The sequence below is a fragment of the Heterodontus francisci genome, chromosome 2, assembly GCF_036365525.1.
Source record: "Heterodontus francisci isolate sHetFra1 chromosome 2, sHetFra1.hap1, whole genome shotgun sequence".
NCBI classification, from domain to species: domain Eukaryota; kingdom Metazoa; phylum Chordata; class Chondrichthyes; order Heterodontiformes; family Heterodontidae; genus Heterodontus; species Heterodontus francisci.
This window is the reverse complement of record NC_090372.1, coordinates 110,582,635-110,600,253: the sequence shown is the minus strand read 5'-3', so window position 1 is coordinate 110,600,253 and position 17,619 is coordinate 110,582,635.

The following is a 17,619-nucleotide window of genomic DNA, read 5'->3' as shown; positions in this document are numbered from 1 at the left end:
TACAGCTACAAGAGAGAAAGTTAAAAAAAAAATACTGGCCCAAACAGGGAAAGACGAAAATACTTACCTCAAGTTGTGGAAGATGGAGCACTGAACAACAAGTTGCAAATCAATCACTGCAATTGGGTGAGTCATTGTCCTGATGGTTCAGGAATCCCCGTTGCAAAAAAGCTTTGAGGTGCTTGCAAAGTTGATTTTTTTTTAAAGGCTCAGTAAAAGGAAAAAACAGGGAAAACCCAATCCCTATCTCAGGCTGATCAATTGTTTTCAAAGGTTCCCCTCCCAGGCTGATCAAAGTCAGCACCATTACAAGAGGTGCCCAACAGGAAAAAGTGTGGGAATCCTCCATTCAAGCAGCCTGTGGCTAAAGCTATTAAAAAAAATCATCAAACTGCTCGAGCATGAAAATCTTTCATTCACTCAGCCAAAGTTTAAAAAAACATAAAACCAGTCAAGTGTGAAGAATTGCCTACTGAACGGCTGTATAAACAAACTTGAGCAGAGAAAAAGAGCACTTGAAATGCCCATTGCACAGCTGTTTAAACAGACAGACTAGAGTTCTGGAAGCTAAACAAACAGACAAGCACTGCTAAACACCTGCTCCTGTCAATCAAATCAGCCAAGTCAGTTTTTGTTAAAGGCAAACAGTACAGACTCATAGAAAAGTCTCAAAGCAAGTTTTAAAGCAAAAGAGCAGCAGGAAGATGGAGACAAAATTTCCCAGCATGAACTGGAAAGCCTTGGATATCCTATCTAAGTTCCAACTGTTCAAACAAAGAATGCAGTTAAATTTTACAGACCAAGTAATTGTAGAACCAGAGAAACAGGCTATAAAAATTCTGATAGCAGTTGGAAATGAGGGATTACCCAAAATCAATGCCTCAGGCATATCTGAAGAGGACCAGAAAGATCCCACAAAGATATGGAAAGTGCTAAAAGATCAGCTCAGATGAAGAGTAAATTTTAGAATTCACTGCCTGGAATTGATGTCCTACAGGCAGCAGCCACAGGAATCAATCGACCAGTTTGTCAGTAGATGCTATAGTAAGGGCAACAAATGCGACTTCTCAGAAACTGAGTTGTCAGACCGAATAATGGAGCTGGTGATTGTATCAACACCCTTTGAAGCATTTCAGAAAGACCTCTTGGGGAAAAAGAAAGGTCACAGCACTGATGCACTGCTGGAAGATGGCAGGAAATAACAAGCCATTGTAACTGGGAAAGAGCACCTGCAAGCATGAGGTGCAGCCAAAATTATTGGCACCATAGCCAGGTTAAAAAGAGTAAGCAAGCTGTGTGGTAAGTGTAGTTGATCCCACTCACGGCAAAGTTGTCCTGTGCCTCAAGACCTGTGTAAGGTGTGCAGTGCAAAAGGACACTTGGCCCACTTATGCAAGAAATCTGGCTCCGAAGATGCAGCCAGAAGTCACAGCAGGGCACAGACAAACAGATGACAGGTGCAGCAACAGCAGCAAGGAGAGCTCCAGTGACAGGTGCAAATGCAAGCCGATACACAAAGACCACGGCGAAACAGACTCGAGACAAGACAGAGATTCTCAGCCAAAGGACGAGATGGCATTCCACATGGTGAACCTGACACACCATGTTAATGAAGTCAAAACACTGGAAGCTTTTGCCACGATTAACATCATACATATGAACTTACGAACATACGAATTAGGAGCAAAAGTAGGCCATTCGGCCCCTCGAGCCTGCTCCGCCATTCAATAAGATCATGGCTGATCTATTTGTATCTCGAATTCCACACTCCCATCTACATTATGGGTGGCACAGTGGCGCAGTGGTTAGCACCGCAGCCTCACAACTCCAGCGACCTGGGTTCAATTCTGGGTACTGCCTGTGTGGAGTTTGCAAGTACTCCCTGTGTCTGCGTGGGTTTCCTCCAGGTGCTCCGGTTTCCTCCCACCACCAAAGAATTGCAGGTTGATAGGTAAATTGGCCATTATAAATTGCCCCTAGTATAGGTAGGTGGTAGGGGAATTTAGGGACAGGTGGGGATGTGGTAGAAATATGGGATTAGTGTAGGATTAGTATAAATGGGTGGTTGATGGTCAGCACAGACTCGGTGGGCCAAAGGGCCTGTTTCAGTGCTGTATCTCTAAATAAAAATAAAACATCCGATAACCTTTGATTCCCTTGCCTAACAAGAATCTATCTACCCCCGCCTGAAAGATATTCAATGACCCCGCCTCCACCCCCTTCTGAGGCAAAGAGTTCCAAAGTCACACAACCCTCTGAGAGAAAAAATTTCTCCTCATCTCTGTTCTAAAAGGGAGACCCCTAATTTTAAAACAGTGCCCCCCTAGTTCTGGGCTCATCTGTGTGTTAATGCTTTGCATCTTAACTGGATAAGTCGTGGTTTATAATAAACTGATAATTGTGTTGCTTGTTAAAGAAATCTGGCTGGTGTATTTTATTCTGAAATTTAAAAAATAGTGTATATGATTGACCATATCAGTAACTGGTAAAAATTTAAATATATGTTGTGACTTGTGGAGCAGTGGAACTAGAGAAAGACAGTGCACTTCCCCCACCTCAGTTGTAACAATGCCGACTTGCCATAGCTGCATTGCATGGTTAATGTGCCACTTCATGGGATGGGTGACCCGCTGTATGCAGATAACATGGCAGCTTTCAGTTGTATCATTGATTTCAAAGAACAAAGAACAGTACAGCACAGGAACAGGCCATTCGGCCCTCCAAGCCTGCACCGATCTTGATGCCTGTCTAAACTAAAACCTTTTGCACTTCCAGGGACCGTGTCCCTCTATTCCCATCCTATTCATGTATTTGTCAAGATGCCTCTTAAACGCTGCTATCGTACCTGCTTCCACCACCTCCCTCGGCAGCAAGTTCCAGGCACTCACCACTCTCTGTGTAAAGAACTTGCCTCACACATCCCCTCTAAACTTTGCCCCTCGCACCTTAAACCTATGTCCCCTAGTAACTGACTCCTCCACCCTGGGAAAAAGCTTCTGACTATCCACTCTGTCCATGCCACTCATAACTTTGTAAACCTCTATCATGTCCCCCCTCCACCTCCGTCATTCCAGTGAAAACAATCCGAGTTTATCCAACCTGTCCTCATAGCTAATACCCTCCAGACCAGGCAACATCCTGGTAAACCTCTTCTGTACCCTCTCCAAAGCCTCCACGTCCTTCTGGTAGTGTGGTGACCAGAATTGCACACAATATTCCAAGTGTGGCCTAACTAAAGTTCTGTGCAGCTGCAGCATGACTTGCCAATTTTTATACTCTATGCCCTGACCGATGAAGGCAAGCATGCCGTAAGCCCTCTTGACCAACTTATCCACCTGCGTTGCCACTTTCAGTGACCTGTGGACCTGTACGCCCAGATCTCTCTGCCTGTCAATACTCCTAAGGGTTCTGCCATTTACTGTATACTTCCCACCTGTATTAGATCTTCCAAAATGCTTTACCTCACATTTGTCCGGTTTAAACTCCATCTGCCATTTCTCCGCCCAAGTCTCCAACCGATCTATATCCTGCTGTATCCTCTGACAATCCTCATCACTATCCGTAACTCCACCAAACTTTGCGGATCGTTCACAGAGAGCACGGCCAACAGGGCACTGGTGGGTCAGTCATCAGGCAGCTTGGGCATCGCAAATGTTGGAATTTGGTGAGTCCCTGAACTTGTGAGGGCTCTGAATTTGGGGAAGGGTCTGAAATCATGGGGCTCAGGAATGCAGGAGGGAGGAGACAGAGTCTGGGGGATCAAGGGGAGATTGGGGAAGAGGAATGAGGGACATGATAGAGAGTGGGGAATGGGGGCATGAGGTGAGAGTTGGGGCCCTCAGGGATGGCAGGTCGCAGGAGAGAAGGGGACTCCTGGTCGGGGGATTGGGATACAAGAAAGTGAGGTGGTAGGTGTGGGGACCAGCATTTCCCACAGCGCTGGGAGCTGCAGCAGCAAGGTGGTGAGTAGCAGTGGACTGAGAGAGGAGCAGCCAGTAAAAGGGTGAGTGAACCCCAGAGACCTTGCTGTGGGTAAATAGTGATAGATTATTTCTGTTGGTGGGTGAATGGGGAACTAGGGAATGGAAAACAAGTGGTGATTGTGGTATTAGTAAAACTTAATTTCAAAGGGAATCGGGTATCTATTTGAAAAGGAGAAATATAAAAAGATCTTTGCAGGTGGAATGGAGTTCCAGGAAAGAGCACCAATACTGCAGGACAAATGGCCTCCTCCTGTGCTGTAATTTTTATAAATCTATAAAAACTTTCCTTTAGTGAGTCCAAGCTCAGGGAGTGGTTTAGAAATCGTAGTGCTGAGCTGAGTTTAGAAAGATGTGTCCTGTGAGAAGTGCTCCATACACTGAGTCCACTGTGCTTTGTACAATATCACAGTTTGGTTCAGGTCAGTCTGTGCCAGGCAGTTTTGCAAAGTCCAAGTACAGATCAGCCCTGGCTGAAGTTCCCAATTTCGAGTTGTCACCTTCACACAGAATCTGAGCCCAATCTAGAGACCAAGGAGATAGAAAGAGAGAAATATCAAGTCTGTTAAAAGTGGCTAACTGGTGAGCCTGACCACACCTTGTGCAGTGCATGGGAATTCTGGCTACAGGTTCAGGGTGAATATCACCAGGTTATTGGATTGCTATTAGTTACAGGAAGGACAGCAGGGAATTACACCTAATACCAGTTACATATAGACTATTGGTGAGATATTATTTTATTGTTGGTTATGAGCAGAATCTGAGTGTTACTACTTTGCTATTATTCATCAGTGCACTTTCAGTAAGATACCATTAGCTACTGGTGGAATCAAAGTTCTTTCCCTGGTTTCCCCACTGGAAATCTCTCCCTACCTTCGGATTCCCTGCCCCTAGTTTCCCTTCTTCCTACCTTCGCTTTTCCCTCTTCCCCATCATCGCTTTCCCCTCTTCCCCACCCTCGGTTTCCATCTACCCCTGCTCTTGTTTCCCCTCCTCCCTGCCCTCAATTTTCCCTCTGCCCCACCCTCGGTTTCATCTCTTCCCTACCCTCGTTTCCCCTCCTCCATGCCCTCAATTTTCCCTCTGCCCCACCCTCGGTTTCATCTCTTCCCTGCCCGCAGTTTCCCCTCCTCCCTGCCCGCAGTTTCCCCTCCTCCCTGCCCTCAGTTTCCCCTCCTCCCTGCCCGCAGTTTCCCCTCCTCCCTGCCCGCAGTTTCCCCTCCTCCCTGCCCGCAGTTTCCCCTCCTCCCTGCCCCATTCTCGGTTTCTCTTTTCACTGCCTTTCATTTCCCTTCTTCAGCTGCTTACAGGTGACTTCGTGGTTCTTGGAACTTGCAGCATAGCGGCTGCTGGTGTAAAACTACAAGAAAAGATGCTCAGCCACAGAGGACCCAAACTTTTTAAGGCATTTGTAGAAGGATGTGATTTAATGTCATGTGATTGGCAAAGCATGGTCAGATATAATGTGGTCAGAATGTCAAGTTATCAAACCTTCAGGAATGCACCAACCGGAGTTGACAACCATAGTGAACTGGTCTTTAGCCAGGATGTGATTAGAACCAATAGTCTTTATTCTGTTCAGTATACTCAGCTATTTTTAAATGTCTCCTGCAGTGAACCAAATTGACTGGACACTGGTTTCTATGATGAGGAGGACCGCTAAAGAATGTTACATAGGATCAACCATTTGGCACCTTTGGCTACCCATTATTCCAAATCAGTTGTAACTGGTCCACTTGAGCCAGTTGACCATAAAAATCTGGACAACTGGACCAGTTGTGCTGGTTTCAGTTGACCATTTGTACTTGCTCCAGTTGCAATTATATTGGCTCCAATTTAAACCAGTGAACCTGGTTCCAGTCAAAAATTATATTGCTTACAGTTGTGACCAGTTAGACTGGTTTCTGGCTCAACTTGTTCCATTTGAGATCGAAGTATAAACTTGCGAAAAGTGTTAAGTACCACAACAAGTGAAAATTAGCCCTGTGGTGTGTGCAGTGATCATGTAGTGAAACTAAAAACAGTCTTGACTGCACTAATAAAAACAAGGAATGCTGGAAATACTCAGCAGGTCTGGCAGCATCTGTGGAGAGAGAAGCAGAGTTAACGTTTCAGGACAGTAACCCTTCTTCAGAACTAGCAGATATTAGGAATGTGAAAGGTTTTAAGCAAGTAAAACAGGGGTGGGGCAAGAGATAACAAAGGAGAAGGTGTAGATAGGACAAGGTCACAGAGAATAACCGACCAGAAGGTCATGGAGCAAAGGCAAACAATATGTTAATGGTGTGTTGAAAGACAAAGCATTAGAACAGATAGGATGTTAACGGACTGAAAACTGAACAGCCACAAGTACAAACATGAAAAAAAACAGAGGGTAGGCAAACTGAACAAACTAAATATATAAAAAAGAAAAAAGAAAAAATAACAAAAAATAAAAGTAAAATGGGGAGCCCATCATGCTCTGAAATTATTGAACTCGATGTTCAGGCTGTATGTAGTGTGCCTAATCGGTAAATGAGATGCTATTCCTCGAGCTTGCGTTGATGTTCACTGGATCACTGCAGCAAGCCCAGGATAGAGATGTGAGCATGGGAGCAGGGGGGAGTGTTGAAATGGCAAGCAACCGGAAGCTCAGGGTCCTGCTTGCGGACTGAGTGGAGCTGTTGCGCAAAGCGGTCACCCAGTCTGCAATTGGTCTCCCCAATGTAGAGGAGACCACATTGTGAGCAGCAAATACCGTATACGACATTGAAAGAAGTACAAGTAAATCACTGCTTCACCTGATAGGAGTGTTTGAGGCCTAGGATAGTGAGGAGAGAGGAGGTAAATGGGCAGGTATTACACCTCCTGCGATTGCAGGGGAAGGTGCCGTGCGAAAGGGATGAGGTGGTGGGGGTAATGGAGGAGTGGACCAGGGTGTCACAAAGGGAACGATCCCTTCGAAATGCTGAAAGGGGAAGGGAGGGGAAGATGCGTTTGGTAGTGGCATCACGCTGGAGGTGGTGGAAATGGCGGAGGATGATCCTTTGGATATGGGGGCTGATGGGGTGGAAAGTGAGGACAAGGGGAACCCTGTCGCGGTTCTGGGAGGGAGGGGAAGGGGTGAGGGTAGAAGTGGGAGAAATGGGCTGGACACAGTTTAGGGCCCTGTCAACAACAGTGGGGGGGAATCCTCCAGTGAGGAAAAAGGAAGACATATCAGAAGTGCTGTCGTGGAAGGTAGCATAATCAGAGCAGGTGCTTCGGAGAGGGAGAAACTGGGAGAATGGAATGGAGTCCTTACAGGAGGCAGGGTGTGAAGAAGAGTGGTCGAGGTAGCTGTGGGAGTTGGTGGGCTTATAATGGATATTAGTAGACAGTCTATCCCTAGAGATGGAGACAGAGAAAATCGAGGAAGGGAAGGGAAGTGTTGGAGATGGACCATGTAAAGGTGAGAGAAGGTGACTGCGCTGTTTGTTTCAAATTTTATTGTGATGCAGAAAAACACAAAACTCAGTTAAATTGTAAAAAACAAATTAAACACAGTGCAGAAATCAAGAAATAAATGAACACAGCAGTTAAAAGTGCAAAAATGTTATGACTATGGCAGTAATTTAATACAAAACTTAACCTTAATTACCTTTGGACATTTGAAGGTTCACTGGATTTTGGTTTTCCATTGAGGTCTTATATTTTCTCAGTGATTGACAGATTCCTCACTCAGCCCATGGGTTTGAAGGTGATGTATGAAGCATGCTGTAAATAAGAGTAAAAGATAAAGTCACAGACTTCCAAAACAAGAGGCCTTGCTGCCTAACTCCTGGTGAGAGAGAATTGTAATGTTCTGAACTCTAATTAAGTAATTAATTTATTACAGACTCTCCAGTCTCACTGAATGACTTAAATCATTATGGAGGCAAATTTAGCACTGGATTGACTATCAGTAATATTTTCCAGCAAAGATTCTGCCTGCCAACTGGTTACAGTTGAAGCAGCTATATATCAACTGGCTCCACTTAATACCAACTGGTTCCACTTTGTCTGCCAACTAGTTGCAAATGAGGCTGTCAGCAAGCCAATTGGTACTAGATGAGCCCAAATGGATCCAGTTAAAGTCAACTGGGCAACTAGGAATACCAAATGATTACCAGTAAAGATCGCCAGTTATCCCAGCTGTATCCAGATAACACCAATTGAGACCACTTACTTGCAGTTGAGACCAGAAAGGACCAGTTAAAACCAATTGATATTTCTAACTGGTTTCAACTAGTCAGGGAGCTAGGTAGCAGATTAAAAAGCAGGACCTCAAAGGTTGTAATCTCTGGATTACTCCCTGTGCCACATGCTAGCGAGTATAGGAATAGGAGGATAGAGCAGATGAATGTGTAGCTGAGGAGTTGGTGCAGGAGGGAGGGCTTTAGGTCCCTGGATCACAGGGTCTATTTCTGGCAAAGGTGGGACCTGTACAAGTTGGATGGGTTGCACTTGCACCTGAACCAGAACAGGACCAGCATCCTTGCTGGGAGGTTTGCTGGTGCTATTTGTTGGGGGGGGCGGGGTTTAAACTAATTTGGCAGGGGGATGGGATACAGAGTGGAAGTACATTAGGGGGTGAGGCACAGCCAAATATGAAGAGAAACTGAGTCAGTCTGGAAGGCAGAGCAAATATAGATCTGTTCAGGCACGTGAAAAATGCAAGGCTGGATTGCAGCTACTTTAATCCAAAGAGTCTTACTAATAAGGCAGATGAATTGGGGCATTGATTAGCACATGGGATTATGATCTTATTGTTATCCCAGAGACATGGCTGATGGAGGGGCAGGACTGGCAACTCAATATTCCAGGGTATAGAATCTTCAGGCGTAATAGGGGAGGGGATAAAAGAGGAGGTGGCATTGCACAGTTGATCCTTCCTTCTTTGGCCTCCTTATCTCGAGAGACAATGGGTAAGCGCCTGGAGGTGGTCAGTGGTGTGTGGAGCAGCGCCTGGAGTGGCTATAAAGGCCAATTCTAGAGTGACAGGCTCTTCCACAGGTGCTGCAGAAAAATTTGATTGTCGGGGCTGTTACACAGTTGGCTCTTCCCTTGCACCTCTGTCTTTTTTCCTGCCAACTGCTAAGTCTCTTCGACTCGCCACACTTTAGCCCCGCCTTTATGGCTGTCCGCCAGCTCTGGTGAACGCTGGCAACTGACTCCCACAACATGTGATCAACGTCACAGGACTTCATGTCGCGTTTGCATACGTCTTTGAAGCGGAGACATGGACGGCTGGTGGGTCTGATACCAGTGGCGAGCTCGCTGTACAATGTGTCTTTGGGGATCCTGCCATCTTCCATGCGGCTCACATGGCCAAGCCATCTCAAGCACCGCTGACTCAGTAGTGTGTATAAGCTGGGGATGTTGGCCGCCTCGAGGACTTCTGTGTTGGAGATATGGTCCTGCCACCTGATGCCAAGTATTCTCCGGAGGCAGCGAAGATGGAATGAATTGAGACGTCGCTCTTGGCTGACATACATTGTCCAGGCCTCGCTGCCACAGAGCAAGGTACTGAGGACACAGGCTTGATACACTCGGACTTTTGTGTTCCGTGTCAGTGCGCCATTTTCCCACACTCTCTTGGCCAGTCTGGACATAGCAGTGGAAGCCTTAACCATGCGCTTGTTGATTTCTGCATCGAGAGACAGGTTACTGGTGATAGTTGAGCCTAGGTAGGTGAACTCTTGAACCACTTCCAGAGCGTGGTCGCCAATATTGATGGATGGAGCATTTCTGACATCCTGCCCCATGATGTTCGTTTTCTTGAGGCTGATGGTTAGGCCAAATTCATTGCAGGCAGCCGCAAACCTGTCGATGAGACTCTGCAGGCACTCTTCAGTGTGAGATGTTAAAGCAGCATCGTCAGCAAAGAGGAGTTCCCTGATGAGGACTTTCCGTACTTTGGACTTCGCTCTTAGACGGGCAAGGTTGAACAACCTGCCCCCTGATCTTGTGTGGAGGAAAATTCCTTCTTCCGAGGACTTGAACGCATGTGAAAGCAGTAGGGAGAAGAAAATCCCAAAAAGTGTGGGTGCGAGAACACAGCCCTGTTTCACGCCACTCAGGATAGGAAAGGGGTCTGATGAGGAGCCACCATGTTGAATTGTGCCTTTCATATTGTCATGGAATGAGGTGATGATACTTAGTAGCTTTGGTGGGCATCCAATCTTTTCTAGTAGTCTGAAGAAACCACGTCTGCTGACGAGGTCAAAGGCTTTGGTGAGATCAATTAAAGCAATGTAGAGGGGCATCTGTTGTTCGCGACATTTCTCCTGTATCTGACGAAGGGAGAACAGCATGTCAACGGTCGATCACTCTGCACGAAAGCCACACTGTGCCTCAGGATAGACGCGCTTAGCCAGCTTCTGGAGCCTGTTTAGAGCGACTCGAGCAAAGACTTTCCCCACTATGCTGAGCAGGGAGATTCCACGGTAGTTGTTGCAGTCACCTCTGTTGATCTGCAGTCACTGTTGATCAAGGAGTCAATTACTGCAATAAGGAGGGATGATATCTTAGAAGGTTCCTCAAATGAGGCCATATGGGTAGAACTTAAGAACAAAAGGGGGGGTGGCAATCACTTGGCTGGGCCTCCAAACTGTCAGGGAGAGATAGAGGAACAGATATGTAGGCAAATCTCAGAGAGGTGTAAAAATAATAGGGTAATAATAGTAGGGGATTTCAACTTACCTAATATCAACTGGGACAGTCTGAGTGCAAAAGGCTTAAAGGGGGAGGAATTCTTAAAATGCATATCGGAGAGCTTTTTGAGCCAGTATATAGAAGGTCCTACAAGAGAAGGGGCAGTACTGGACCTAATCCGAGGGAATGAAGCTGGACAAGTGGGAGAAGCATCAGTAGGGGTGCATTTCGGGGATAGTGACCATAACTCTGTAAGATTTAAGGTAGTTATGGGAAAGACGTGCTCGAAATAAAGGTACTGAATTGGGGAAGGCCGATTTCAATTTGCTAAAACAGGATCTGACCAAAGTGGACTGGGAGCAGCTACTTGTAGGAAAGTCTACATCAGGCCAGTGGGAGTCATTCAAAGAGGAAATAGAGAGGGTTCAGAGCCAACATGTACCCATTAAGGTGAAGGGTAGGACCATCAAGTCCAGGGAACCCTGAATGCCAAGGGATATAGAGGATTGGATCAGGAAAATAAAGGAGGCTAATGGCAGATTCGGAGCACTGAAAACAGCGGAGGCCCTAGAGGAGTATAGAAAGTGTAGGGGGGTACTTTAAAAAGTAATTAGGAGAGCGAAGATGGGACATGAAAAAACATTGGCGGGCAAGATAAAGGAAAATCCTAAGGCATTTTATAAGTATATTAAGGGCATGAGGATAACCAGAGAAAGAGTGGGGCCCATTAGGGACCAAAGTGGCAATCTGTATGTGGAGCTGGAGGACATAGGTCAGGTTTTAAATGGTTACTTTTCATCTGTTTTCACTGTGGAGAACAACAATGTAGGTGTGGAGATCAGAGAGGGGTTTGCGATATACTTGAACATATTAACATTGAAAGGGAGGAAGTATTAGATGTTTTAGCAGGCTTAAAAGTGGATAAATCGCCAGGCCCAGATGAGATGTATCCCTGGCTCTTATGTGAGGCAAGGGAGGTGATAGCAGGGGCTCTAACACAAATTTTCAAACCCTCTCTGGCCACAGGAGAGGTGCCAGAGGACTGGAGGACAGCGAATTTGGTACCATTATTCAAGAAGGATAGCAGGGATAGACCTGGTAATTACAGGCCGGTGAGTTTAACATCAGTGGTTGGGAAACTATTGGAAAAAATTCTGAGGGACAGGATTAATCTCCACAGGGAGAGGCAGAGAATAATCAGGGATAGTCAGCACGGCTTTGTCAGGGGGAGATCGTGTCTAACTAACTTGATTGAATTTTTCGAGGAGGTGACTAGATGTGTAGATGAGGGTAAAGCAGTTGATGTAGTCTACATGGACTTCAGTAAGGCTTTTGATAAAGTCCCGCATTAAGAAGGTAAGAGCCCATGGGATCCAGGGCAATTTGGCAAATTGGATCCAAAATTGGCTTAGTGGCAGGAGGCAGAGGGTGATGGTCGAGTGGAAACCTGTGACCAGTGGTGTACCACAGGGATCGGTGCTGGGACCCTTGCTGTTTGTAGTGTACATTAATGATTTAAACGTGAATATAGGAGGTATGATACGTAAGTTCGCAGATGACACGAAAATTAGTAGTGTCATAAATAGTGAGGAGGAAAGCCTTAGATAACAGGATGATATAGATGGGCTGGTAAGATGGGCGGAGCTGTGGCAAATGGAATTTAATCTTGAGAAGTGTGAGGTGATGCATTTTGGGAGGACTAACAAGGCAAGGAAATATACAAGGATGGAAGGACCCTAGGAAGTACAGAGGGTCAGAGGGACCCTGGGGTGCTTGTCCATAGATCACTGAAGGCAGCAGCACAGGTAGATAAGGTGGTTAGGAAGGCATATGGGATACTTGCCTTTATTAGCTGAGACAGAGCACATAGGAGCAGGGAGATTATGATGGAGCTGTATAAGATGCTAATTAGGCCACAGCTGGAGTACTGTGTACAGTTCTGGACACCACACTATAGGAAGGATGTAATTGCACTGGAGAGGGTGCAGAGGAGATTCACCAGGATGTTGCCTGGGCTGGAGCATTTCAGCTATGAAGAGAGACTGAAAAGGCTAGGGTTGTTTTCATTAGAACAGAGAAGAATGAGGGGGGACATGATTGAGGTATACAAAATTATGAGGGGCATTGATAGGTTTGATAGGAAGAGACTTTTTCCCTTAGCAGAGGGGTCAATAACCAGGGGGGCATAGATTTAAGGTAAGAGGCAGGAAGTTTAGAGGAGATTTGAGGAAAAATGTTTTCACCCAGAGGGTAGTTGGAATCTGGAATACACTGCCTGAAGGGGTGATAGAGGCAGGAACCCTCACAACATTTAAGAAGTATTTAGATGAGCACTTGAAACGCCATAGCATACAAGGCTATGGGCCAAGAGCTGGAAAATGGGACTAGAATAGTTAGGTGCTTGATGGCCGGCACAGACACGATGGGCCGTAGGGCCTGTTTCTATGCTGTATAACTCTATGACTCTATGACTATGACTCTAGTTTGGAAATAAGAGTAAAGAGACTTGAGAAATTATGAGCCTTGCTTCTTGCATTCACAGGCCGGGTTCCACCATCTTTGAAGATTGGAATGTTCCTGGAGCCTGCTTCTCCCATAAGTTGCCTGGTTTTACAACACCTTTCTCAACTGGATAAAAATCATTACTCATTGGTGGTGGAACCTCTTGTCTCTGTCAATAGTCTGCTACGTTTGATACTTAGCATGCTGGTAGCCTTGCAGAATACAAATTTAAAATTAATTTTGGAAGATAGCCAGGATTATTAGGTTGGACCCTTCTTACTCATCTTTTGGTACATTATGGTCATCTTTCTTTGTGCAGGAGTATGTAATTTGGGGGCTGATGAATTTGGATGCTTGCCCTTTCTTCATAACCTTTTTGTTGGAGTCAAAATGCTTCCAACAATGCTGTGGATTTATTTTGGCAGGCCAGATGTTACTTTGGGGGATTTTTACGCCCAGGTATCCAAATACCCACCTGTTTTTGGCTCATGGGGCTTAGCACTTTACCTAATATAAAAGCAAGTGTGACATATGCTTTTCCAACTTTTAAGGGATCTGCACCAAAAACTGGCGAACCATGCAGCAGTTCTAGGTGGCAGCTGTGAATGTAATTTTATAAATTTTAATAAACAGCAGTGAACAAGTAGCAACCAATTATGAAGCATCTGCAGTCATGACCTTTTCACACTCCGGAGGCAGCTGATGTGCCATTTCAATAAACTTTGAAAAGGCTGAGAATCCACTTGTTGAATGTTGAACAGTAAAGAAAAAAATCGCTCATTGACAGCAGCACACCAGTTACAGATAGCAGTCCCTGCAAGAGCTGGTGTAAATAATTCTAAAGAGATGGGCCATGTTGGAGGGGGAAGACAGTCCTGTAACATGCAAGGAAGGCACTATATGTACAATACATCACTGATACTACCAACACTCTTTCCAGAATTTTCCAGGAGGCCTGAAAAATGGTGCACAATTTGAAGAGAAATACAAAGCTGAGATGTAAAGGAGATATTTGTGCATGAGGGTTAATTACAGTGAAAACTTATATATAAAGTTAGGATCATCATCTGCCAAGAATGCACATTGCAAATGCAGGCATGCCCCCGTGACTTTTCTATTATTAAAATTAAAGAATTGGAAATCATGGGATGCGTGCACCTGATTTCCCAATTTGTGCAGCCAGTGGATGGGACTTGTGTTTTGTATCTCATTATATAAAATGATCCCATTGTACTAACCCAGAAAAATTATGTGATAGATAGAAGAATTTGTTTTATTATAAATAGCAAGACCACATTTGCTTCTTTACACATAACATTGGAAGGTGGTCTGGGCTTGAAGGAACTCAACACCAGGTACTTCTCACATCATTGCTGCAATACAAAAATAATTTACACTTATTATGTCCTAGAATGTTACACAAAGGAGACCAAGAACTACAGGGAGAAAGATTTGAGGTGGTCACTGAAGTTTGAAGAGATGGGTTTTGAGGAAGCTTTTGAAGCATTGAAGAATGGTATCATGGCAAAGGGACTTAGGTAGAGTGTGGCAGAGTGTGGGGCTAAAACAGCTGAAGACCTTGCATCTAAAAGGGGAGCAAAGAGAAGGAATACAAAGGGGGTCAGAACCAGATGAGTAGATCACTCATACAGGAACATAGGCATGAATGAGGTTGCAGAGGGAGGGAAAAAGTGAGATAGGAAGAGTTCAGGGCCGGCATGTTCCTGTTAGATGGAAGGGCAAGGCTGGCAAGTTTAGGGAACCTTGGTTGACAAGGGATATTGAGAGTCTGGTCAGGACAAAGAAGGAGGCATATGTCAGGTATAGGCAGCTGGGATCGAGCGAGTCCCTTGAGGAGTATAGGGGATGTAGGACTACACTTAAGAAAGAAATTAGGAGGGTGAAAAGGGGCCATGAGATTTCCCTGGCAGATAGGATAAAGGAGAATCCTAAAAGATTCTATAAGTATATTAAGAGTAAAAGGGTAGCTAGGGAGAGAGTAGATCCCCTAAAGGATCAGTGTGGTAATCTATGTGTGGAGCCACGGGAAATGGGCGAGGTCTTAAATGAATATTTCTCATCTGTATTTACCGTGGGGAAGGTCATGGAAGCTAATGAGTTCAAGGGAGGGAACACCGATATCCTGGAGCATATCAACATTACAAAGGAGGAGGTGTTGGAGGTTTTGAAACATATAAAGGTGGATAAATCCCCGGGGCCTGACCAGGTGTATCCTCGGATGCTATGGGAAGCAAGGGAAGAGATTTCTGGGGCCCTGGCAGAGATTTTTGTATCATCATTAGCCATGGATGAGGTACTGGAAGACTGGAGGTTAGCTAATGTTGTGCCTTTATTTAAAAAGGGCAGCAGGGATAAGCCAGGGAACTACAGGCCGGTGAGTCTTACATCAGTGGTGGCAAAGTTATTGGAAGGGATTCTGAGAGACAGGATTTATGTGCATTTGGAAAGGCATGGTCTGATTAGGGATAGTCAGCATGGTTTTGTGCATGGGAAATCATGTCTCATGAATTTGATTGAGTTTTTTGAGGAAGTGACCAAGAGGATTGACGAGGGCAGGGCGATGGACGTTGTCTACATGGACTTTAGCAAGGCCTTTGACGAGGTCCCGCATGGTAGGCTGGTCCAGAAAGTTCAATCACATGGGATCCAGGGTGAGCTAGCCAATTGGATACAAAATTGGCTTGGTGATAGGTACTGGAGAGTTGTTTTTCAGATTAGAGGCCGGTGACCAGTGGTGTGCCGCAGGGATCGGTGCTGGGCCCTCTGTTGTTTGTCATATATATTAATAACTTGGATGTGAATGTAGGGGGCATGATTAGTAAGTTTGCAGATGACAACAAAATTGGTGGTATAGTGGACAGTGAAGAAGGTTGTCTAAGGTTACAACAGGATATAGATCAAGTGGGATAGTGGGCAAGGGATTAGCAAATGGAATTTAATGCAGACAAGTGCGAAGTGATGCATTTTGAGAAGATAAACCAGGGCAGGACATATACAATTAATGGCAGGGCCCTGGGGAGTGTTGTTGAGCAGAGAGACCTTGGAGTGCAAGTACATAGTTCCCTGAAAGTGGCAACACAGGTAGACAGGGTGGTGAAGAAGGCATATGGCATGCTTGCCTTCATCGGCTGAGGCATTGAGTACAAGAGTTGGGACGTCATGTTACAATTGTATATAATGTTGGTTAGGCCACGTTTGGAGTACTGTGTGCAGTTCTGGTCGCCGCACTACGGGAAAGATGTGATTAAGCTAGAGAGGGTGCAGAAAAGATTCACAAGGATGTTGCCTGGTTTCGAGGGCTTGAGTTTTACAGAGAGATTGGATAGGCTGGGTCTGTTTTCCCTGGAGCGAAGGAGGCTGAGAGGGGACATGATAGAGGTAAATAAAATTATGAGAGGCATAGATAGGGTAGATAGCCAGAGTCTGTTTCCCATGGTAGGGGTGAGTAAAACTGAAGGGAATAGATTTAAGGTGAGAGGGAGGAGGTTTAAAGGAGATCAAAGGAGTAAATTTTTCACACAAAGAATAGTGGGTATCTGGAATGAGCTGCCTGAGGAGGTGGTGGAAGCAGGAACAGTAGCAACATTTAAGAGGCATCTGGACAGGTACTTGAATGAGCAAGGCATAGAGGGATATGGAATTAATGCAGGCAGGTGGGATTAGTATAGATAGGCATTATGGTCGGCATGGAGGCGGTGGGCCGAAGGGACTGTTTCTATGCTGTACGACTCTATGACTCTATGAAAAGGTGAAGTCATGCAGGGATTTGTGGCTAAGGATGAGGATTTTGAAATTTCTGTGTAGGTGAAAAGGGAGCCAGTGAAATTCGGCAAGCACAATAGGGAAACAGGACATACTATGGTATAAGGTGCAGGCCATGGAGTGACTTGCAACTTCTGGACTCTAGTCTGCTATTGCACAGCTGGCTGATACTCCTGTCACTGATAAATTCTATGCAATTGCAAAACTGTGCAAAAGCTACAGTAGAGAAAGTCTCAGAAAGCACTGGCCAAGAAATTTGAGCACACTCCAAAACAGGTGCTCAAGGAATGTACGCCTCACCTGAATGTCTAAACCAAGCAGCAGCCCACAGAGTTTAAATGTGGTGTCAGAAGGAGTGTTCCTGCTCCTCCTGGATCTACATTCAGCTAAGTATAAGCATTTACGTTGGTGGCTGTGGTCTACAGCGGTCTCTTTAAGGACCCCCTGTTAGGCCGCATGCAGACCTGGTCTTCTGACACTGGATGCATTCAAGGCATCCCAATAATGCAGAGGGGGTTTCAAACAGGTGTTAGGTGCCTTGTTTAAATATTCAAATACCTTTTCCAGACGTGAGCCTTGGAAGGCTACTTTGCCTATGCCAATATGGCAGATAATGCACTTCCGGCTCATAATTAGCATGCCCTTCCTACCCACCATATTGGAGGCTTAGGAGGGTGTTCGGTGCATGAAAATAGGTGCT